General features: G+C 39.7%; 1 non-coding gene across 1 annotated transcript; it reads right to left on the reverse strand.

Moving 5' to 3' along the window:
• Positions 1–3206: 3206 nt before the first annotated feature.
• On the reverse strand, positions 3207–3311 carry LOC130032172 (U6 spliceosomal RNA). The gene has a single exon (XR_008793736.1). It is a non-coding gene; the product is annotated as a U6 spliceosomal RNA (small nuclear RNA).
• Positions 3312–9400: the final 6089 nt, after the last annotated feature.

Below are 9400 nucleotides of genomic sequence, written 5' to 3' on the forward strand. Positions count from 1 at the left end.
GCCTTTTAAAAATCTATAAACTGGACTTTATCAAAATATAAATCTTTTGCTTTGCCAAAGATGCTATTGAACGAAACAATAAAACATGAGATAAAAGCATACAAGCATGTGCCTGAAAAAAAAGATATGTGTTTCTAAAATACCAAAAAAAAAGCCCTCTTAGAGATCCATTATAATCAAACTTAGCACTCTATTAAGCAATGGATAAAATATTCGAGTAAACATTTTACCAGGGCACTATAGGAGGGAAAATAGGCACCTGATAAAATAGGCACCACCACTTGTCCTTGAGGAAGCAAACACTGACAACACAGCCTCTACGTCATCTGAAACAGAAAAGAGAACTAGCGGTGCCAGTTCCTGTTGAAGAGGTGGAGTTCTAGAATTTTTGCATCTGGAAGACTTTGACTTTTTTGTGGTGAATTCTGTGACAGAAAATTAAGGCTCAGCTTGCCTATGTGTTGTTTAGGAACATTTATTTCTTCTGTTTTATCAACGTGAACTCTTTGTAAGCAAAAAAAAAAAACAGTAATTTTTTTTTTTTTTTTTTTTTTTTTTTGCTTTTTGGGTCACACTCAGTGATGCACAGTAGTTACTCCTGGCTCTGCACTCAGGAATTGCTCCTGGCAGTGCTGGGGGACCATATGGGATGCTGGGAATCGAACATGGGTTGGCCGCATGCAAGGTAAATGCCCTACAAGCTGTTTTAAAATAAATTTTAAAACATAAGGGCTGGAGCGATAGCACAGCACAGAGTGTAGGGCATTTGCCTTGCATGCGGCAGACCTGACCTGACCCGAGTTTGATTCCTCTGCCCCTCTTGGAGAGCCCGGCAAGCTATGCCAAACACGGTAACAAGAAGTCTCACAATGGAGACATTGCTGGGCCCACTCAAGCAAATCGATGAACAACGGTAAGATAGTGTTAGTGCTTTAAAACATAAAGTAAAGTAAAGTAAAGGCCCTCCCGTTGATCATCAATTTGCTCGAGTGGGCCCAGTAACGTCTCCACTGGAGACTTTGTTGTTACTGTGTTTGGCATATCGAATACATCACGGGGAGCTTGCCAGGCCCTGCTGTGTGGGTGAGGTAGGCAAATGCCCTACCGCTGTGCTATTGCTCCAGCCCTTAAAACATAAATAAATTTTAGGGCGTTTGCCTTGCACGCAGCCAACATGGCCGACCCGAGTTCGATTCCTCCACCCCTCTTGGAGAGCCCGGCAAGCTACCGAGAGTATCTCGCCCGCACTGCAGAGCCTGACAAGCTGCCTGTGACGCATTCGATATGCCAAACACAGTAACAACAAAATCGCCAATGGAGACGTTACTGGGCCCGCTCGAGCAAATTTAAAATAAATTTTAAAACATAAAACTTGTTCTAATGGTTTTCAGAGTATAGCATTTCTGTAAAAATGTGGATTTTCTCAGTTTTTAAAGTAAGTAAAGTAAGTAAGTAAAGGCCCTCCCGTTGATCATCAATTTGCTCGAGCGGGCCCAGTAACGTCTCCATTGGAGACTTTGTTGTTACTGTGTTTGGCATATCGAATACTCTCGGTAGCTTGCCGGGCTCTCCGAGAGGGGCGGAGGAATCGAACTCGGGTCAGCCATGTTGGCTGTGTGCAAGGCAAACGTCCTACCCACTGTGCTATCGCCCCAGCTTCGTTTCTCGGCCTTTTGGCTAAGATCAAGTGTAGTGTGTGTTTTTAAAGTAGTTATTGCAATTCCAAACACCTCCAGACCTGGTTCAGTATCCTGGGTAAATGGTGGTATGGAGGTCAAGACAGCTGTGTTACGGATGAGTTGATATATCCCACAACTATGACAGTCACTGAGTCATGTGACTTTAAGTAGGACACAGTGCCATTTAGGAGATAGCAGCAGAAAAATCAGGTGAGATTTTTAGCATGATTTATTTTTTTTATTTAAAAAGAATATTTCTCAAAAAGTACTTTCAGCTACTTCCAGCTAGGAGTGTGGGAATCATTCCCATCTGTGACAGAGGATCATAAGGAGCCAAGGATTGACTCATTCCCATATACAATACATGCTCTCCATTATTATTATTACATCTCTACAATAAGAGAAAAAAAGATTAATAACCCTCCTAAAAAGCTTTTTTTAGTTTAGTTTAGAATACTTTTATTTTCCTTTTTATAGTACTTGATGTGGCACGCACAGTCTTCAAGGATCAGGATATTTTGAAGAGCACTGTAGCACTGTCCTCTCGTTGTTCATCAATGTGCTTGAGCGGGTACCAGTAACGTCTTCATTGTGAGATTTGTTGTTATTGTTTTTGGCATATTGAATACGCCATGGGGAGCTTGTCAGGCTCTGTAGTGTGGGTGGGATACTCTCGGTAGTTTGCCAGGCTCTCCGAGAGGGGCGGAGGAATCAAACCCGAATAAGCCACATTTTGAAGAGACTATTACAAAAACATCTTAGTCAAAGAACTATGAATTGGCTTGACCCTTTTATTCCCATTTAAATGAATGTGTCTATATACTATTTGATTGCAACCTCACTCCTACTATCATTTCCTGCCAACTCTACACAGCCAACTGTGTACTGTTACTTTGTGATAGCTTCTGAACATTCAAGTATATTTCTTCCCAAACTGATTTCTTCTGTTATTTATATACATTAGGATCATTTGTGGGATCTTCTGAGATTCTCTCACATAGAATGAACTGCTCTTTCTTCTGTGACCATACGTACCCAATTATATAATATTTTTAGCAAAACTTTGTTTTAAGATGAATCATCAACCAGTGCTCACAGGATCCTGGGACCACTTCCTGAAATATATATGTTCATCTATACAAACTGGATGGTTCAATGCTTAGATCCAATGACAGTGCTTCTCAGGGCTATAGCTGGTAGTATTCCAAGGGATATAAAGTACCAGATTTCAAACTCAGCCAAACATATGCAAAATATATGCTATTACTCTGTGAATTACCTCCCTGGCCCTTGGCATATTTTTTGATTGAGTAATCTATAATCCTAACAAAAACAGCAAATGTAGCTTACAATGCTACTTCACTGTCTCCTCACAGAGTAGGATAGTAGTTTTGAAAATTATTGTAAACAGCTACTGTTACCTCAATAAAAAAAGATAAAATGGTGTTTTGTATAAAATATATATCCCTCTAAATTTGATGCATTTTCCTCCTCTAAGGAGGGATACATGTATATGTGTACATATACATATATATGGAACGTTTCATGAATTTGCGTGTCATCCTTGCGCAGGGGCCATGCTAATCTTCTCTGTGTCGTTCCAATTTTAGTATATGTGCTGCCGAAGAGCTGGAGCGATAGCACAGCAGTAGGGCGTTTGCCTTGCACGCAGCCAACATGGCCGACCCAAGTTCGATTCCTCCGCCCCTCTTGGAGAGCCCGGAAAGCTACCGAGAGTATCTCGCAGGCACGGCAGAGCCTGGCAAGCTCCCTGTGATGTATTCGATATGCCAAACAAACAGTAACAACAAAGTCTCCAATGGAGACGTTACTGGGCCCACTCAAGCAAATCGATGAACAATGGGAGGACAGTGGTTTTATACACACACACACACACACACACACACATATAACATATATATACACACACACATATATATATAACACACACACACACACACACACACCACCCATAGCAGCTAACATATAGAAATGCTTCAATATTTGGGTTTTCCATTGGAAACCTATCTAATAAGTACATTCTAACTTGTTTCTTTCTCTTTTTTTTCACACCTTACTTCTTTATTATAAATATGTATAAGTCTGCCTAAATATTATTGCCATCTTATCTATCTTATATTCTCTCTTATTCTAAGGACACCACATAATGCATTGAATGGCATTTGTTCTACATCTGAACCCATTTTAGTATGCAATGGATGTCACTTAGAAGGTAAGCCAACATTTACTGAAAGAGAGGGGCATACAGAGGACCAGCAGCTTCTGTTATAATACCACTAGATTATCTACCAAACAAGGCACTTGATTTTAATGTCCCATTAACAGTATGCAAAATGGTCACTTTTATACATTCTTACTATCTCAATATATTCTGAAATTATGAAGCTGCATAAATGTTTACATATGAAAATCATTAGTACATCTTTTACTAGAATTTATTGGAAGTTCTTTAAAAAATACTTTGACTGTATAGTCTAAGTGACATCTGCACTTGTTTGTTCATTGCAGCACTCTTTACAATAGCCAGAATCTGGAAAAAACCTGAGTGCCTGAGAACAGATGGCTGGTTAAAGAAACTTTGGTACATCTACACAATGGAGTACTATGTAGCTGTTAGAAAGGATGAAGTCATGAAATTTACATACAAGTGGTACTACATGGAAAGTATCATGCTAAGCGAAATGAGTCAGAAAGAGAGGGACAGACATAGATTGCATTCATCTGGGGAACATAAAATACCAAAATAGGAGACTAACACCCAAGAGTGGCCAAGATAAGTACCAGGAGGTTTGCTCCATGACTTGGAGGCCAGCTACACATGCTAGGGGGAAAGAGAGCTCAGATAGAGAAGGGAGCACCAAATAAAGGGTGTTGGAAGGATCCTCACAGGATGGGAGAAGCATGCTGAAAGTAGACTATAGACCAAACATGACTGCCACTCAATGCCTCTTTTGCAAACCACAACACCCAAAAGGAGAGAGAGAACAAAAGGGAATGCCCTGCCACAGAGGGAGGGTGGGATGGGGAGGATTGGGGTTGGGAGGGATACTGGGATCTGTGGTGGTGGAAAATGTGCACTGGGGGAGGGATGGGTATTTGATCATTGTATAATTGAAACCAAGCACAAAAATTTGTGAGTCTACAACTGTACCTCATGGTGTTTCACTAATAAAAATTTTTTAAAAAGAAAGAAAGAAGGAAGGAAGGAAGGAAGGAAGGAAGGAAGGAAGGAAGGAAGGGGAGGAAGGAGAGGGAGGGAGGAAGGGAAATAAAAGAAACAATAACCAAAAAGCACATCTTGCTGATTTCTGGGCCATCCAAATGTACAGTGATGTTACATGTTAAGATTCTGGGCATAGGACTGGTCCAGCTCTTTTGGAAAACAGTATGGACGATTCTTAAAAAATTGGAAATAGAGCTCCCATTTGACCCAGCAAACCACTCCTAGGAATATATCCCAGAGAGGCAAAAACGTATAGTTGAAATGACATCTGCACTTGTATGTTCATTGCTGCACTGTTCACAATAACCAAAATCTGGAAATAAAACCCAAATGCCCGAGAATAGATGACTGGTTAAAGAAACTTTGGTACATCTACACAATGGAATACTATGCAGCAGTTAGAAAGGATGAAGTCATGAAATTTGCAAACAAGTGGTTCTACTTGGAAAGTATCACGCTAAGTGAATTGAGTCAGAAAGAGAGGACAGACATAGAAAGATTGTACTCATCTGGGGAATATAAAGTAACAGAATGGGAGACGAACACCTAAGAATAGTTGAGATAAGTACCAGGAGGTCTGCTCTATGGCTTGGAAGCTGGCGGCACTTGCTGGGGGGGGAAAGCAGTTCAGATAGAGAAGGGAACACCAAGTAAAGGGTGTTTGGAGGACTCGCTCGGGATGTGAAACGTGTCCTGAAAGTAGACTATAGTTCAAACACGATGGCCACTCAACACCTCTATTGAAAACCACAACACCCTCAAGGAAAGAGAGAGCAAAAGGGAATGCCCTGCCATAGAGGTGGGGTGGGGTGGGGGGGTGGGAGGGCTACTGGGTTCATTGGTGGTGGAGAATGGGGACTTGGTGGAGGGATGGGTACTTGATCATTGTATAACTGAAACCCAAACACAAAAATATGTAAGTCTACAACTGTATCTCATGGTGTTTCACTAATAAAAATTAAAAAATAAATTCAATTAAAAAATTAAAAATAAAAAATACTTTGAAGAAATAGAAGGGAAAGGACTTATAGACATATACAGGACTTTACACCCCAAAAAGAAAGAATACACATTCTTCTCCAGTGCGCACGGTACATTTTCCAAAATAGACCATGTGGTAGACACAAAATATACCTCAATAGAATCAGGAAGATAGAAATAGTATCAACAATCTTTTCAGACCATGGCCCAGCAATACCACTCCTGGGGATAGATCCCAGAGAGGCAAAAAAGTGTAGTCGAAGTGACATCTGCACTTGTTTGTTCATTGCAGCACTCTTTATAATAGCCAGAATCTGGAAAAAACCTGAGTGCCTAAGAACAGATGACTGGTTAAAGAAACTTTGATACATCGACACAATGGGGTACTATGTAGCTGTTAGAAAAGACAAAGTCATGAAATTTACATACAAGTGGTACTACATGGAAATTATCATGCTAAGCGAAATGAGTCAGAAAGAGAGGGACAGACATAGAAAGATTGCATTCATCTGGGGAACATAAAGTAACAAAATAAGAGACTAACACCCAAGAATAGCCGAGATATGTACCAGGAGGTTTACTCCGTGACTTGGAGGCCAGCCGCACATGCTAGGGGAAAAGGCAGCTCAGATAGAGAAGGGAGCACCAAATAATGGGTGTTGGGAAGATCTGCCCAGGATGGGAGATGCATGCTGAAAGTAGACTATAGACCGAACATGATTGCCACTCAATTCCTCTTTTGCAAACCACAGCACCCAAAAGGAGAGAGAGAGCAAAAGGGAATGCCCTGCCACAGAGGCAGGGTGGGATGTGGGGGATGGGGGATTGGAAGGGATACTGGGATTAGTGGTGGTGGAGAATGAGCACTGGTCGAGGGATGGGTACTCGATCATTGTATAACTGAAACCCAAGCACATAATTTGTAAGTCTACAACTGTACCTCATGGTGTTTCACTAATAAAACTTTAAAAAATAAAACAATATATTAGTGATATCCTAAGAATGTCTTAATGGCTCCTGCCAAAATAGACCTTCACACTGTTTCCTCTGTGAACACTTTTTTGTAAGCGTGTTCAGCAGTTATTCATAACAGACAATACAAAATATATTACTTCAGTTGTGTTTTGTGACAGGGATTGGGGTTTGGGACGGAAACATCCCGAATTTGGTGGAGAGAAGGTGGAATGGTGTTTGAAAATTGAATATAATCAAACATTGTGAACTAACTAATACAATTAGAAAAATTTAAAAAAAGACAAAAAGAAAATTGCATTGCACACGCATTTGAAGCATTTTATGCATTCCACTTCTATGTTGCAAAAGGGTCCTTTTTCCTTTTGTGACTGTCTTGGCAAAAACATCTGTATTTTCCATTAAATTTGCTTAACAAGTTAAAAAAAACAAAAAAAATACTTTAATACTTTGACTGTTTTTCTCTCTTGCTATTTGTCTTCTTTAATGATTTGTCAGAATTGTCTCTGAATAAAGGAAATTAGTCTTTTGACAAATGGCTTGTAATGTCTTTCCCGATTTTGTATTTGTTCTTGTTTTGGTCTGTGATATCTTGTTTAGTTCAAAATATTTTTCCTTTATAGAACTATTATTTTAATATTTTCTTTAATGTTTCTATGCTTAATTACTTGGTTATAAATATTTCCCTATTAATAAAATCATTAAAATAATACTTTTTACTAATTATTTATTTATGATCTTTATAGCTAGACTTACATGTATCATAAAGAAAATCTCCAGGACATAGAAAACTTTAAACAAATGACAAATTCCTACTGTCTTTTTCTCTCTTCCTTCCCTCCTCTTACATATCTTTCCAATCATGAAAGATTGTATATAGTATCATGTATATAAGTAAATGTTCAATCAATTTTGTTTACCCTAAAAGTGAACAAATGACATTGCTTAAATAAATTGTATAGATATCTATTTGGCAGGAGTACTCCCATACAGTGCTCCAAGACCTGGAACTTTCTATCAAGTGAGAGGATGGTTCAATGCAAGGGTCTGAGAATGTACTGGCCCTAGTGGACCCCTCCAGTACCAAGAATTTCTAGGAGGATCCAGGCCACACCTGGTATTAATTTGGGGATTCCAGACTGTACCAGGTGATGTTTAGGCACCTAGTGGTAGCGGAATTGAAACCAAGGCTATGCATATGCCCTCAACCACTAGTGTTTACTGAGCCCTGGATAAGTAATATTTTAAGAAGTTTTGTAATTACAGAAAAAGAGCAACTATAGTAGAGTTCAAATATTCTCCATACCAAGTGTCCTCTGATTAACATCTTCACATTAATTTGGCAAATTTGCTACAATAAGTGAACAAATATTGATTCTTACTCATTTTTGCTTAGGTATCATTTTCTTTTCTAGGACCTTATTCTGGATATCACCTTCTATTTAGTTATCATTTTGTTTTAAATGTCTTTTAGTTATGGGACTTTCTCAAAATATTCCCTCTATCTGATGACACTGATAAATTTCTAGTAGTTGTCAGATATTCTGTGGAAGGTCTTTGTTACAGAATTTCTGATATTTTACTCATGATCAAACTGAAATTAGAGATATTTAGGAGACACCACCATGCTGAGACCACTCTCCGCACACCTGAAGGTACCGGCAGAGGGACAAAGCCACGTGGGTTCCGGGGCCGAGATCTCCAAGCCTACTCGGATTGGAGTCGAGCATCCTCCACCCAGTTCCTCCAAATTCCAGTAGGCGGGGGTCACACCCACCAACTGGCCCCCTGGCGTCGTGTAATCCCATCAGCGGCCAAGACTCAGAGACTATAAAAACCAGATCCTGGAACCGCGTGGCCGCATTTGCGGCCGCGCGACATTTTACTATGACATCTCATTCCTACTTTGACAAACTGGCAGGCTCCCGAATGTAACCTGCCCACATGGCAGAGTCTGGCAAACTCCCTGTGTCGTACCCAATATGCCAAATACCAGTAACAATGATGGGTCTCATTCTCCTAAAGAGCCTTGAATATAATCTCAGGGCTAGGATGAAGGAGACGTTACTGGGGCCTGCTCGAGGCAATCGACGAATAACAGGATGATCTGTGATCTGTGATCTGTGATCTGCCAGATATTCTGTGGAAGGTCTTTGTTACAGAATTTCTGATATTTTACCCATGATCAAACTGAAATTAGAGATATTTAGGAGAACGGCCACAGAAAAAATGTCATCTTTATCACATGAAAGAATACAAACCATTCATGTGATTTGCTATTGTTTGATGTAAGCCTTGATTAGCTGGTTGAGGTAACATTTCTCAGAAAGAGAAAGCTATTCTTTGTGATGGTTATTTTTACATATAAACCTAATGACTAAGAAATCTCTTCAAAGAAGGTGAAACATTATTTCTGAGTCTTTTATGAGGAAGTTTCTGGATAAGCTTATCATTTGAACCAAGAAAGAGTATCTGTGAGAACTAGAGAGATGGTAAAGTAAGTAGGGCATTAGTCTTGCAAATT

The sequence above is a fragment of the Sorex fumeus genome, unplaced genomic scaffold (assembly GCF_029834395.1).
Source record: "Sorex fumeus unplaced genomic scaffold, SorFum_2.1 ptg000047l, whole genome shotgun sequence".
Taxonomy (NCBI): Eukaryota; Metazoa; Chordata; class Mammalia; order Eulipotyphla; family Soricidae; genus Sorex; species Sorex fumeus.